Consider the following 16215-nt stretch of genomic DNA (forward strand, 5'->3'; position numbering starts at 1 on the left):
TCGATAATTACACAGCAGACATTTTGTTGTGTGGATGAACTCCTGAAACAAATTATATCTGCTACAATTTTAGATACTAAGGAACATTATGGTTGAGATACTGAGTTCAAGATTAGAGACAGTTTGAATTCTAAACTCTGTGGTTACCACTTACTGCCTGTGTGGAACTGGGGAACCTTATGTCACTTGTCTTGTTTCGTTTGGTCTTGTGTGGGTCTCTTTGAGGGCTTCTCTTTCTCTTTGCATCTCTCTTGGCTGCTGCCTCTGGCTCCCATCTATTCTCTCTGGATCTGTGATCTCCCCAGGGTTCAGGCACAAGTGTATGCCCTTGACATGTGTGTCTTACCTTCAGATCATACTGACACATGCTGTGCCCACTTCCTCAGTAGGGCAACTGCCTGTGCAATTTTCTTTTTCGAGACAGGGTTTCTCTGTGTGGCTTTGGAAGGTGTCCTGAAACTCCCGCTGCAGACCAGGCTGGTCTTGAACTCACAGACATCCTCCTGCCTCTGCCTCCCAAGGGCTGGGATTAAAGTTGTGTGCCATTATTGCCTTGCTGTCTGTGCAATTTTTTTCATACTTTCCAGGCTCCTCCAGAATTTGGACTTGGCATCTTTCCAAGCTCATCACTCACACCCTTCCTTTCTGCTGTGGTCATACCGTAAAGTTGTGAGGGGTTTTTTTTTTTTTTGTTTTGTTTTCTCACATGCTTTTTGTTCTCTCGACTTGGACCTTGCAAACACCACTCTTTTCACTAGTTCTCTTAGCTGATCCACACCTGTCTCCAGATCTCAGCTTAGACCTCAGCTTAGGGTCTCCGAGATGCCTCCCTTGTCATCCTTGTCTAGGCTGTGTGCTCACTCTGTAGCTAACAGCATGCTTACACTTTTAGAAGATTGCACAAAGGCGGGGCAATACGGTCTGGTTTGTCACAGTATCTTTAGAGCAGAGTCAGAACAGTTATCCAGCATCCTAATGAGATCAAGGTACCAAGGGCTAAGAGATGGATAGGCTCTGGGTTCAGATCCTAACTCCACTGCTCAGCAGCTGTGGAAAACTTGGCAGGTCAGGTTCTCTAAACTTTGGCTTCCGCATCTGTTAACCCGTGGGAAGTGTTTCCACCAGCATCTGGCTGGTAAAAGAAACCATACCCACACAGACTCAAACAAACAACAAAAACAGACCTAGTGGATCATTGTATGTATTTGTGCACACACATATATACATACATATACACAAAATGTGTGTAACAATGATAATCAGAGAAAAAGAGGGTACCAATTTGATAGTTGGGGGAGCATGGGAGGGATTGGAGAGATGAAAGGGAAGGGAGAAAGTGATATAATTTTATTTTAATTACAATGTGTTAACCTTTGTAATTAAATAGCCCAATAAATATCCATTACTGTTATCATTGTTTTATAATGCTAATAATAACCTCTAGCTTGCAAAGTTCAAGTCTTTGTAGTGTGCTTGTTCTTCTGAAATCCTAGTGCTGAGGGTGAGACAGGCGGATTGTGGAGAGTTCGAAGCTACAGTTTAAGATCCTAACTCAAAATAGTTAACAATTTAAAACTCTGAGAGGAGCTCTCTTTGTTAAATCAGGTATTCTTGTAGCTTTTACCTCTAGGAAAATATTGGAATACTTTGTTGGAGAATTATTGGGCAAATTACAAAATAAGCAATTGTATTTTGTCTTAATAATGTTTAAGAGGTCTGTATTGGCAAGACAATAGTTACACTTTGGAAACAGTATTGTTAAGCTGGGTGTAGTGGCATATGCCTTTAATCCCATGAGTTTGAAGGCAGGCTGGCCTATATACCAAGTTCCACTACCATATGTGTTGGTCTGAAAGAAAGTGGTCCCAAAGGGAGTGGAGTTATTAGGAGGTATAGTCTTGTTGGTGTGTCACTGTGGAGGTGGGCTTTGGGGTCTCATATACGCTCAAGCCACACCCAGTGAGGCAGACCACTTCCTGTTGCCTGCAAGAGGTAGAACTCTCAGTTACTTCTTCAGTACCATGTCTGCCACCATGGTAATAACGGACTGAACCTCTGAATTGTCAACCACCCCATTAAATGTCTTCCTTTCTAAGAGTTGCTACCCTACCTAAAAAACGAAAAGGAATTAAGCTTTCTCCAGGCATGTGACCTTCCATGCTCCAGTAGATATCCTATACTCACGTGCACACAGGCAGGCAGAAGACTTAGTTGTGTGGGGAAATATGAAGTTGGGAGAGAAAAGTGGTTAGAGGAATAGGGGAGGAGGTGGAAGGAAGAGAATGGAGAACAGATTTTGTCAAGACTCATTCATTATGTGCATGGAGAAAGACTCGGTTAAACAGTATTGTCGTCCTGTTTCAGGTGCTGGTTCGTCTTCCTTGCTGGCTTGCCACTTACTAAGCAGCTTCTGTCCTAAGGTAGCTCTGGGATGGGAACTGAGGCTATGTATTTTAACTACACTCCTGGTAATCTTGATGCACACCAAGGTCTGACCACCTGGGAGCTACTTTTTAAACATTGGTTAAAATCAGCAGTCACCAGGATAAAACCACATCAGGGAGTTCGTGAGAGTTGTGCCCCAGAGGAAATGCTTGGAGCACAACAGGCTCTGGGAGACACCTCTGCAGCAGGTACCATTTCCAGGGACTGTTGTCCCCTTCAGGGTGTTTGTTTTCTGGTAATCTTCTTAAATGAGGACAGCTCCAGATTTAGCAGGCAAGGGGAAGACAGACTTTCACCGATAGGTTGGAAGTCTTGCCAAAGGTACAACTGTAAGTCCCAAAGAGTGTTAAAAGTGCTTCTGGAAGGGCCTAGGATCACTTTCCAGAACCAGCAAGAGCTAAGGATATATGTGTATCTCTCAATTAGAGGCATGCTTGCCCAGCGTACACAAAGCCCTGTGTTTGATCCTCAGTCCTACATAGACCAGGCGTAGTGATGTATGTGGGTTTATAATCCCAGGACTCAGAAGGCGGGGGCAGGAGAATCAGAATTCAAGGATTTGCTCAGTGAGTTTGAGGCCAGCCAGGGCTACAATAACAGAAACAAACACACGGAATTAGCTAGTGTTCAAATGCTGATTCCTTGGCCCTACATCCTGCCTTCTGAATCAGGCTCTGCCTTTTAAGTGGAGTTTTCATTATTTCTGAGGCATGTTAGAATCAGAGGACAAGGACATCTCGAGAAGACTTGGTGATGCGGGCCAGTCCTCCTCTGTGGAGCGTGGACAGATGTTCTTGTTTCTTTACAGCCCTCTTCTGTGTGAGGTGAGAAAATCGAAGACTCCCTCCCCATCAGGGACCTTTGGGCTGATTTCTGAGCACTTAAATGGCCACCATCCCTCAAAGGCCAGTTAGAGGGCCTGATGGAGAAAAGAGCTGTGGAATCAAAGCCTCTTTGCCTTCTCCAGCACTGCTGGCATCGTTCTGAGGGAAACAAAAGCGAGCACTCCATTTTCGGGAACCATGTGCTTAAAAATGAGTTCATTTCTCAAGAAAACTGAATTGTGGAAGATGAGTCTTGGCATGGTGTCTTCCTATTGGATCCTTTGAGGGTGACAGGGCTGGCCTGGGATACTTGTGTCAGGTAAGAGAAGTATTTTGTAGATGACATCTACTCTCACCTATCAAAGACAGATGAGCAGGACTCTGATCCCTTGGGGGATATCATCACCACCTTTGTTTTCCTGTCTAGCTCTGTCAGGCTCTGTAGCTTGAAATAAAAGGGAAGCCGGCAAGGGTGAAGGACAGGGTCTAATGAACTGTCCACTAGGCCCCTCTGGGGGCTGGAAGCCTCCCTCTCTGTTGCCCTGCCTCAGCTCTAGCTTTATTTACTGCTGTTGGGGTGATTTCTCTCAGAGCTGAGGAGGTGGCCTGGGGCAGAGAGGCGCCTGAGTAGCTTTCTCCTTGTGCACTTCCAAGGCTTGATGCTTTATAGACTAAGGTCCTCCCGCTACAGCTACAGCTTATCACATGCACTTGCCTCACCTACCTAAATGGGGAGACTCCCCAGACAGGCAGGTGGCCTTCTGTCCCCTGAGAATTTCCCAAGTGTGATATAGAAATTCTAGAGTTGAGCTGCTTGAACAGGTGAGTTTTCCAGAGAACCAGTGAGAGTCAGGATCTGTGTAAGCCTAATGTGAGGGAGGAGGGCTGAGGGACCAGAGGAGCTGGAGGAGCCAGAGAGTGACTCCATTCCAGCTGTCCCCACCCCGGCCCCCATCAAGATGCAGCAGGTTTAATGACAAAAGTTGGAGGTTCCCTGGCAGGTTTTACTTTGAAATGATAATATAGATTTATTTTTATCAGCCCACTATACCAGTCAGCACACAATTCTGCATTTAATACTATAACACTAAAATATTTCAAGTAATTACTTGAATATACATATACATATACATACATACATACATACATACATACATACATACATACATGAATAAAATCCAGGACTACAAATGGTAACCAAAAGCCCTGGGATGTGTTCTGAATAGTTGCATTAGTAGTATGTGGAGATGTTCTTGTAAAATATTTAGAAGTTTGCACAGCAAAATGTCCCTTACCCTCCTATATTCCCAAAGACAACCACTGTCAACCATTCCCTGAATATATCCTCCTTTACTACTCATTATGCACACTTCACTGTTCTAGAAATGAGATTATGTTCAGCATATTGTTATGTAACTGTGGTTTGTTTTTCTTGAATATTAAATATCTGGGGTACACATAGTTCTGTCTTATTTAATCAGCACAGCATGGCCTTCTAAAGAGGAGCACAATCATTAACTAATAGGAGACACTAAAATTGTTTCCAAAATGTTTGCCTCTACACACAATTTTACATAGAACCTTCATGCACATGTGTCTGTGTACACATGTTTTGATAGGATAGATTCCTAGGGGTAGAATTGCAGGGTCTGTGGTAAGGTTCAAGCCATGCTTTAGTTCACTGTCTACATTTGTTTACCATACATTGTTTACCATACCTTAGTCTAGTCATCTTCTGGTTCTATCTTAAAATGCATTATTATTATTGTTGTTGTTTTGTATGTGTATGCATGGGTGCTTGTGCATGCGGCCTGTCACGAGTGCGAAGGTCAGAGGATTCCTTTTGGAGTTGATTCTCTCTTTCTACCTCTACGTCAGTCCTGGGAATCAAGTTCAGGTCATCAGTCTTGATCAGCAAATGCCTTTCCTACCAAGCCACCTCACTAGACACCCCTCCCCCCCCACTGGACAACCCTCCCTCACCCACCACCACCACCCCTGTTTCTGTCTTTTTGAGACAGGGTTTCTGTGTGTGTGGCTCTGGCTGTCCTGGAACTCCCTTTACAGACCAGGCTGGCCTCAAACTCACAGATCTGCCAGACTCTGCTTCCAGAGTGCTGGGATTAAAAGTGTATGCCATTTTCTCTTTTGATAATCAATCCTGAAAGTTTATTAGATTTACCTGAAGACCTTCATCATTATTGTTGTTGTTGCTTGTGTGTGTATATGATGTGCATGAGTGTTTAATAAAAAGCCTGAGATCTTAAAATTCAGATTCTGACTTAGTGAGCCTAGGATTCTGCATTTCTGACAAGCACCTGGGTGGCTTTATGCTGTGACCTGAGGACTACACTGTAAGCCCATTTCTACATAAAACGCAGTGAACTCAGGAAATGAGAAACCATATTCCAAATTCTAGGTGTCACAGAAATAATAAACACTTTGTATAACACGGGAGCGAAATGAGAAGAACAAAGCCAGGAGAAGGACAGAGAACAAAGAGGCCCTTCCTCCTGATCAGCTGAGTGAGATGCCATCATCCTTGAGTCCCATGTCCTAAACAAAGGCATATCCTAGGCGGCCATTTAGGACATTCCAAGTTGTTGGCTGTCATACCATCCATCAATGATGCTAGGGCTTTCTTGACATCATTTTGCCTCTGATTATAACTTTCTCTTCTTGGGGTCCTGCTAGAAACCCGAGGATCCTTTAGCACTCATCACCAGCCTTCCTTGCCTCAGTGACAGCCAGACTCTCCCCTGGGAAACCGGAGATCCCAACTGTGAGTTTGACTTGTCTCTGCCATCATCTACTCTTTGAGATGTAATGATCTTCCAGAGAAGATTCTACAGCCCCACTTGGCTCTTTGACCATCTCTTCTCTCTGAGCAGTGCCAGTCATTAATTCTTCTTTGAATTACTTTAAGGATCCTATGTAGAATTAATCAACTCAAATATTTCTTTCCTCTTTTTTTTTGTGTGTGTGCATATATGTGTTTATGTAGGTATGCCCATGTGTGGGGGACAAAAGACTGATGTCTGGTGTCTTCCTCATTTGCTCTCCACTTGTTTTTTTGACAGGGTTTCTTCATGAGCCTAGAGCTCACCAGTTCAGTGAGGATGACTGGTCATTGAGCTTCAGGGACCCATCTGTCTCCATCTCATCAGTGCTTAGATTACGAATGCACACACTGGACCGTTCATATGGGTGTTGGGGATTTAGAATTCAGATTCTGAAGCTTAGGCAGCAAGCACTGTTACTGACCTAGCCTCCTCCACAGCCTCCTCTTTCTCTCCTGATGGGAGATGTCATTCTGTAAATATGTTTCTCGTATTGGTTAATGAATAAAGCACTGTTGGCCATTAGGAAAGCAAGATAGGCGGGACTAGGAGACTAGGAAGAGAGAGGAAGGAGTAGGGAGGATCCAAGGTAGTGGACTGACAGAGAGAACGCCAACCCCTCTCCTCTCCAGTAAGATAAGACCACGTGGAAATACTTAGATTAATAGAAATGGGTTAAATATTTAAGACAGAGTTAGCCGATAAGACACTAGTAACTGGCCTACAGCTTTATATCTAATATGGAGTCTCTGTGTATTATTTGGGGCTAGTGCAGCTCTGGGACTTGGTGGGCTGGCAGAAAAACCTTACTCGTAACACTCTCCCTTTTCCCTTCACTCTCCCCTTTCTCTTCTTCTGATTATCTATCTATCTATCTATCTATCTATCTATCTATCTATCTATCTATCCATCCATCCATCCATCCATCCATCCATCCATCATTTTTGAGAGAGGATTTCCCATAGCCTAGGATGGTCTTGAACTCAAGAGTGTTTTTTTTAATTCCTGATTCTCCTGCCTTCCTCTCCTGAGAGCTAGGCTGTCACCACCACACCTATTTCTCTCTATATCTTAGAAAGATGTATATTATGCTTATATTTTGAACCTTTACATTCCTTAATCAGATAAAAATATTTGTATTTCGCTAATACCAATTATAATAAGTGAAATGATACCTTGGTGTTTTTGTCTTTTGGAACAAGAGCTAAAAACAATAAAACAAAAATAAGTCAAAGATAATACTTTGTCTATTATCATATTAAATATTTAATTAATAAATATTAACTTTTATTAAATTTATTAATGCTTTCTCTTGAAAACATTTGACTGCCCAAACATAATGTAGAACTTTAAGATTAATATATGCAGGCATAAGCGTTCTCCTTGGCCTGAGTCGGAATGGAGGGAGCATGCCTAGGGAAGAAGAATTGGTTTTAACTGGATTAACTCCCTTTCATGAGCAGTCTTCTTCCATGAGGACATGCAGCATGCATCACAGATGTAACTTTGTGCCTTATAGTGCATGTCAGTGTTATATCTGTCTTCCCTGTTATACTGTAAAATATCTGAGACTAGGTACTTTGTCTTTTAGCTGATCGTGTTGTTTGAGCACCTAATGAGCATATTGTAGACATTCAGTAAATACCAATAGACAGAATAAATAAGTCATGAAGATAAAGAAACACTGATATTTGGTTATAGGATGAAATTTAAGCGTAAAATGAAAATTAAACTTGAAGAAAATGTAAACTTTCATAGTCTACTAAATTTAGGACTAGGGGACTGGAAACCCCTGTGTAATAGTTACGTGAAAACACGCGCGCGCACACACACACACACACACACGCACACACACACACACACACACGCACACACACACACACACACACACACACACACACCACACACACCCTCACTTCTTCTTAACAGTTCTAACACACCATTCTTCTCACGTTTCTTCCATTTCTAGAGCAGGCTTTTTTCTGTTCAGAAACTGTTGTCACTGAAGTTAATATGACGTCAGAAAGCAAATGCAGTGATATTGTGTAGGAACAGGACCTCTTTCTTTGTAAACATAATATCGGGATGTGGTAGCGCTTGCTTGTCATCTTAGCATCTGAGAGACTGAGGCAGGAGGAACCTGAGCTTGAGGTCAGTCTGGGCTACACAGTGAGAACCTGTTAAAAAAACAAAAACCAAAACAAAACAAAAAACCAAAACAGCAGCAGCCATCCTTACTCAAATCCACACATGATGGCCCAACCAGACCCTACCATGCATTTTAAAAGTTTTTTCTCTCTCAGATGTTATGGGAATGATTTCTAGGTATGACAAATATTTCAAGATCCTCTGACAAAAGCACAGTATTTTACAATTCTGTAGTGTATGCCTTCTAGGAATTCTATCACACGGGGGCAGCCTGGCAGAGAAAAGGGCCGCACTCGAATCAGACCGCTTGTGTTCATATCCTTAGTATTTTGACTAGCTGTGCCAACTTGGATGAACTGCTCAGCCACTTTTTGCCTAATTACCTCATCTGTTAGATGGGATAAGACCACCTACTTCAGTTGTTATACAATTAGAATGAGTTAGTGTTTGTAAAGCACTTAGCCACTACCTGGAAGACAGTATATAACCGTTGTTAAATAAATAAAGCCTTACAATGGGCGAGGCAGTTAGAAGCATCAATAGATCCAGGAAAATACTGAACTCGTGCTATCTACTAAACATTTTTGCTTGGTAGCCACTGGCCACTAGGAGAATTGGCATCAACTCTACTAAATATCTGGGGATATATATTTATCTTTATTTGTGTGTGTGTGTGTGTGTGTGTGTGTGTACACACACTCACAGTTATGCATGCACTTGCATTCCCATGCCATAGCATGCATGTGGCAGTCAGAGGACAGCTTACACGAATCAGTGTTGTCCTTCCACCCATGTGAATCTTGGGGCTTGACTGTAGGTAGTTAGGCATGGTGGCAGAGGCCTTTACTTGCTGAACCACCTCTAGGCCTATACTTTTAAAAATCATCACTTTGTTACCAAGGGCTTTGTTTGGTTTTGAAACAGGGTCTCACTGTGTACGTCTGGCTGTCCTAGAACTCACTCTGTAGACCACACTGGCCTCGACCTCACAGAGATCCACTGCCTTTGCCTCCTGAGATTGCTAGGATACAAGGCTTGTGCCCCTACACCTGATTAGCAAGTGCTTTTTAATACTTCTACATTTCCAAACCAGCCTCAAACCATAGCATAGCTATTAACCTTACTGAAAAATATTTTCTGGGTTTGAAAATATTATATGTTTGACAGCACTGTTCCATTCTTTCCTCTTTTCTACCCAGTTTTCATTGCTAGAACTCTATATTAATTTGAATCCTAATGAAATCCTTTTCAAATCTGTCAGTTTTCAACAAAATTATGATTTGAGAGCTTATAAAAACAATACCATTATTTTTAAATTTATTTATTTTTCTTATTTTACATATGGATCCCAGTTCCCTCTCCGTCCCTCCCTCCCTTCTACTTTTCCTCCCTCCCATCCCCCCCACTCCACATGTAGGGTGATGCCTTCCTGGAGGGGTCATCTAAATCTATCAAGTCATTTGGAGTAGGGACTAGGCCCTCCCTCCTGTCTCTAGGCTAAGGGAGTATCCCTCCATGGCGAATGTGCTCCCAAAGTCCTTTCCTGCACCAGGGATGCATCCTGGCTCCACTGTCTGAGGCCCCTTAGACTGCTCAGTCCTTCTAACTGAGACCCATGTTCAGGGGGTCTGAGTCAGTCCAATGCTGGTTTCCCAGCTATCAGTCTGGGGGTCCATGAGCTCCCCCTTGTTCAGGTCAGCTGTCTAAAATAATACCATTATTTATTATGCTTTCTGTTAAAGCAGTTCTACACTGCACAATGTCTGTGTACTATCCTGTCTTTGCAGGCTTGTGTACATTTCCCTGAGGTGAACTCTCAGAGTAGAAATGGCATGCACACTTTAACTTGACTATTCGTATTGTAGTCTATCAAGTGCCACTGACTCCACACCATGCCAATGTTTCTCCCCAAGGCTAATCTATAATCCACATTTTTATCAACCTGTTGGGTAAACATGGATAAACTGGTATGACTCCAATGTAATAATGAGGGTGATTTCGGAATGTTTTGTTGGCTATTTTTATTTGTGGTCAATTGCCTATTTATGGGGGGTGGCTCTGCAGAAATTGCTCAGTAGTTAGGTATGGTGATATGTTATTTATGACTCATTAAAGCTTGCCCGAGGATTCAGAAAGCAAAGCTAGACTCAAACTATAGAGATCAGGTAGTGGTGATACACATCTTTAATCCCAGGACTCAGGATTAAGAGGTAGATGGATCTCTGTGAGTTCAAGGCCATACTGACTACAGGAAATTGATCCAGTCCTAAAAGAAACAGCTCACACCAAGGTGATCTCAGCACTTGGAATCACAAGCCTTTGACCCAGCACTAGGGAGGTGGAGACAGGAGGATATGGCTGGGTGGAGATAGGAATATAAAGAGGAGGAGACAGGAATTCAGAGGATTTTTGCCTCTAAGGATTCATGGAGACAGGATAACCATTTCAGCTGGGTAGAAGTAAGATCTCCTGGCTTGGCTGCCTTGCTTCTCTGATCTTCAGCTTGACGCTTGAACCCTAATATCTGTCTCAGGGTCTTTTATTTATCGTGCTACAGTTAGGAGTAGTTATTCCTCTTGCATAGGACCTCCCAGCACGCACGTCATGACTTTCAACCGTTTGTAACTCCAGTTCCAGGGCATCCAACAACACCCTGTTCTGTCTTCCAAGGAAAGGCTCTGCACACAGATGGTGCACATACACATATACAGGCAAACACCCATAGACATTAAAAAATAATCATTGTCTTCAGTAACAAGGTTCAATTATCTTGAAAATCAAATAATTATGAGTGAATTTGTATTTTTACCCCACTGTGCACTAGACAGAAACAGTTCATTCATGACAGTGCTTTTTAGTGGCTCTTTCTTCAGCGCCTCTGCCCAGGCCTCTAGCCTGTGGCCAATCCACAGGTCAGAGAGACTAAAACAGACTGTCTATAAGGGAAGGAGAACCAAAGGATGTGAAGCAGAATGGAAGTCTTTGGATGACCTCACCCACACCTACCCCACCACACAGCAAAACTCCTATTTATTTCCATGTCGTGCTCAACCAATGAAGAAGGTTCTTGGAACTAGGAACTAGCAATGCGGGTTACTGAGAGCTCATTTTGGATGGGAAGGTCTAGAGATCTGGCACAGAACAATGTGAACATGACTAACACTACTGAACAGTGTACTTAAAATGGTCAAGCCAGTAAATAGTATGCTATGTGGTTTTTTTTTTAAACCACAGTAAAAGAGTTAATTTTGTATTGCAGCTTGTCTTTAATCAATCAACAAATATTTACGTTCTAATTATGCACCAAATGCCTTTCTGTCATGGAAAATGCAAAGGATTAGGTCTGATGGCTTTGGGTCTTACGAAACTAGCAATAGTAAGGGAGACAGTTAAATATATATGACAATTACTAAAAACCCCAGGCAATATAAAGATACCAGATGAGAAAAGACACAAAGTCTTAGGCCTTTAGAGCAGTTATTTGTGCTACAATGCTAGAAATACTTGTCAGGACCTGATGGCTTTAAAACCAATTTAAACATTATTCTTCAATTTATTTTTATGTGTATGGGTGTTTTGTCCGAACATGTCTGTATGGCTAGTGCTGATAGAGGCCAGAAGGCAGCATTGGATCCCCTAGGACTGGATTACAGACAGTTGTGAACTGCCAAGTGGGTGCTGGGAATTGAACCAGGGTCATCTGGAAGAACAGCCAGTGTGCTCTTAACCACCAAGCCAGCATTTTCTTTCTTCCTTTCTTCTTTCTTTTTCTTTCTTTCTCTTTCTTTCTTCCTTCTTTCTTTCTTTCTTTCTTTCTTTCTTTCTTTCTTTCTTTCTTTCTTTCTTTCTTCTTTCTTCCCTTCTTTCTTCTTTCCCTTCCTTCCTTCTTCCTTCTTCTTTTCTTTTTTTTTTTAATTGAGATAAGGGTTCACTGTGTTGTGTAGCCCTGGCTGTCATGAAAGTCACTTTGTAAACCAGGTTGTCCTCGAATTCGCAGAGATCCACCTGCCTCTGCCTCCCAAGTGCTGGGATTAAAGGCATGTGCCACTACCGCCTGGCTTCATATGTATTTTTCAAGTTAGCCCTTCTAATAAACCCAGAGACATCTCTACTCAAGAGCAGAGGAAAGGATGCTCAGAGGTTATAATTCACCAAGTTCACAAGGCAGAGCCAAGACCAGACTTACTGTCTGCTGCCACTAACTCCCTGGGAGGTTTGTTTAAGTTGGAGTTGAAGACTTGCTGCCAAAAATCTTTTCAGGGTCAGGACAGAACCCAAATATGCTAAGAATACTTTGGTTATGTATTTGCTAAAATTAGGATTATGTGTTCTTGACAATGAGATTGAGTTACATTTAGTACAAAAGTCAGACTTTTTTCTTTTATTGGTTAGGGAATAGAATATATGTAATAGAATGGGGCTAGCATACAAGAGTAATTCAGTGGCTGTTTCTGCACAGCTTTTGGTCAACTGCAGCTTCAGCAAAGAGGCTCCTCACCCACCCAGTGGGGCATCTTTTTTTCTTAAAGTCACAGCTCCTGTATTCCATCAGTAATTGCCCTGATCTGACCTGAGTATGACTCTAATACCACAGAATAAAATCAGTGAGAAAGAGTTTAGAAGCCATCCTCAGGGTTGTGACCATATGGTTCACACACATTTTTAAAAAGCCACATTCCACTTCAGAAGGACTTCTATCTAGAAAGTTCAGAAGCTTTTACTTTGTTCATATAATACCGCTTTCTGGTTACCTAAGGTCAAGCCAACATGCACCTTTGCCAGACACAACCCCGGCAGGACGCATGCAACTTTCTTTGCTTTTCACCAATTATTCGTTCTTCCCGTACTAAGCAACTGAATTCTTTCTATAAAATCACATAAGCAATAAGGAAAATAAAATGTAAAAGAACACGTATAGCTAAAGTACAATTAAAAACAAAACCCACAAGTGCTGAGAAGTCCCCCACCCCTTCCCTTTGACGCGCAACAGTGTTCAAAGAAAGGGCAGTGCTGCCCTCTACTGCCGAATGCTGAAAGGTTAGAAATCCATCTCTGCTAGCTTTGAGCAAGAGTAAAGCCATCTATTATAGCAGTGTCCTAAAATATTGCTCTAGGCGTTAAGAGACACTGTGTTTCCGGCAAAGACATTGAATGTGCTCTTTATCTTTTCATTTGCATCCACCTTGCACCAAAGCGCAGGATTTAAGGTCATGTGCAAATAAATAAGGGGGAAAGGACTCACAACTCAGAGATAAAGCAGAGTCAGGCCTGGGACTGGAGAGAGCTGAGAAGTCAGGCCACTTCCTGATCTTCCAGAGAACTCTTCTGGCTTCTTTGAGCATATGCACACCCACAGCATACATTCACAAAAACACAATAAATTAAAAGAAATCTTCAAAAGACTCGGCATGACAGTAGTGAGTCACTGTGTTTGTAACACATCTAGGCAGAAACAGGACAACGTGGGAGAATATTTTGACTTTAAGGTCTCTATGGCCTTCCCATTGTTCTGTAATTTTGAAGTGATTTTCTTTTTTTGTTTTGATATGGTAATGCACTTTGTGACTTTTTTGTTGGTGGCAGTGGTTTAAGTCAGTGGTTCTCAACCTGTGGGTCGAGACCCCTTTGAAGTTGCATATCAGATATTACATTATGATTCATAACAGTAGCAAAAGTACAGCTATGAAGTAGCAACGAAAATAATTTAATGATTGGGAGTCACCACATGAGGCAACCCCCAACCATATTAAAGGTATTAAAATGTATTGAAGGGTTGTCGCATTAAGAAAGTTGACAACCACTGCCCTAAGTGGAAATGAAGGCTATATTTTAGTTCTTTCTTGAATATGTTATCTTGTTTCCTTTAGATTTTCATAGCCATTAGGGATCTTTACAAAAACTTGTAGGACTCATTAAGTAGCTAAGGTTTACCTCAAACTCTACCTCAGCTCTCAGTGGTGGGCTCTTAGGCAGGAACCACCACACCTAGCCTCTTTTCCATTTAAAAAAATACCTCAGAGGATGTGCCTATAAGAAGCCAAACCAAGCAGACTTCACAGAGAGCTCAACCATTACCTTCCAACTGCCTAGGAACTAAAGTGTAATCTCTATGACAATAATAATAACTTTATCACTATGCTGTGTACATTTCTATCCGCTACAACGTAACAGATGAGAATAGGAAAAGCCAGACAATATTAAGTAATTCAATGTCTCAACGAGTAAGTGGCAAAGTTGGAATCTGATTATGAAGCCAAGCTTAGATATAATTCACCTGTTTTGCTCATCATTCAATAAAAAGCCTAAATAACTGTCAAAGCAAAGGGTCTGTGATATTAGTGACAACTACGAGTCTTATTAACACTCGCTGAACCCCGTTAACATTTGCCGAATTCTTGTGAAATACGGTTCAAAGAGTTTTCACATGAAACCTTTTAGTTGCATTAGCAAAGTTAATCTTCCCAGCATCCCCCTCCCCATCCTGTGGTAGAACTATTATTATCTTCATATTGCAGGTAAGGAAACCGAGACACTCAGAGGAAATCCACTTCCAGAGGTCAGGCTTTTAACCATTGTACTATGATACTTAAGTACAAAAATTATACAGCGCAACAGTTTCTAAATGGTGCTGTGGGAGTTAATTACAGTCGATGCAAATGATAGCACTCACAGCACTCAGGCCTGTTGGTATCTTTGGAACACAAAGGTCTTTGGAGCCTTGAATAAAACCTGCACACGTATTGAGTATCCTGTATAGATCCTGCCTGTCCCAGGCTCCGTTGGGCATGTCCTTTTGTGAGATAAGACACAGCAAGGCACATCCTGGTTCGGTACAACCCATGAGATAGTCCCAGTTGGGGGTGGGGTGGGAATATGCTGGCAGAGCAATTGTGTGTAAAGACAGAAGACAATCTTGAGATAAGTACAGAGTTAAGCTTTCACCAAGGCTAACCCAGGCACACGAGCTAGTTAATCCTAAAAACTGACTGCTCTCTTTAACAAGAGAATCAGGTTACCATCCCAGGACCCAAACCCCTTAGGAGGTTTGTGTTTATTTCACCCACCATTTGGCCACACAGCGACTTTTGAATCTATCTTCTCTCTCTCTCTCTTTAAAGAAATATGTGTTCAGCATCAAACTCAACTTGTAAATGATATCCTTCCCTTCATGAGAGCATACATACACCCAAATATAACCACCCGAAGTGTTTGGTGCTTGAGGGAGAAGGATGATCAACTCCTCTGCCCCAACTTGTTCCTAAGTTTAGACATCCTAGGTGCTTCGGGTTAAGACTAAGTAAAACAAGCAGGTGTGGATTAGCGTAGAGGTCCGGGTAGTTGCCAGTGATGCTCTGCAACCATATTGCTAGCCCTGGAGGTTTCAGATTACTACAAGAATATATCTAAAGGAAAGGAATTCATTCCAGATGCAGCTTCCCATGTGGCTTCCCACCTCCTCTTTTACACTTTTTTTTTTTTTTTTTTTTTTTTTTTTTTAGAGAAGAGATGGGGGTCAGGGTGGGAGCAGGAAGGACTGCCTTGAACATCTTTAGAACCTTGCCAGGAGGCGATGCAACTCCCAGCCTCCCACTTCTCACCTCAGCTGCCCTTTCCCTGGCCACTCTGCTGGCTGCCTTACCTCATTGCCTGGCTCTGCTCTTCATAACCCTTCTGCTTGAATTATTTCTTCAGCAAGGAGGCAGTGTTGAGTCAATTCTAAGTCAAAGTGTTAAAATTAGCAATGACCTGGAAGGCATTTTGTTTATTTCAAGTTTGGTATTTAATTAGAGGGTAGCTTACAAGGCTCAAAGACAGAAGAGTTCTGAACAGAATCTCCAAGACTCACATTACTGAGGGCGGGGGGAATGAACATTTCAATCCTACATAACATAGACTTCCTCACCTCTCCAATCCCTTAAAATCCAGATATAATGGGCAGGAACTAAAACTGCACACAA

This window comes from Phodopus roborovskii, unplaced genomic scaffold, assembly GCF_943737965.1.
Source record: "Phodopus roborovskii unplaced genomic scaffold, PHOROB, whole genome shotgun sequence".
NCBI classification, from domain to species: Eukaryota; Metazoa; Chordata; class Mammalia; order Rodentia; family Cricetidae; genus Phodopus; species Phodopus roborovskii.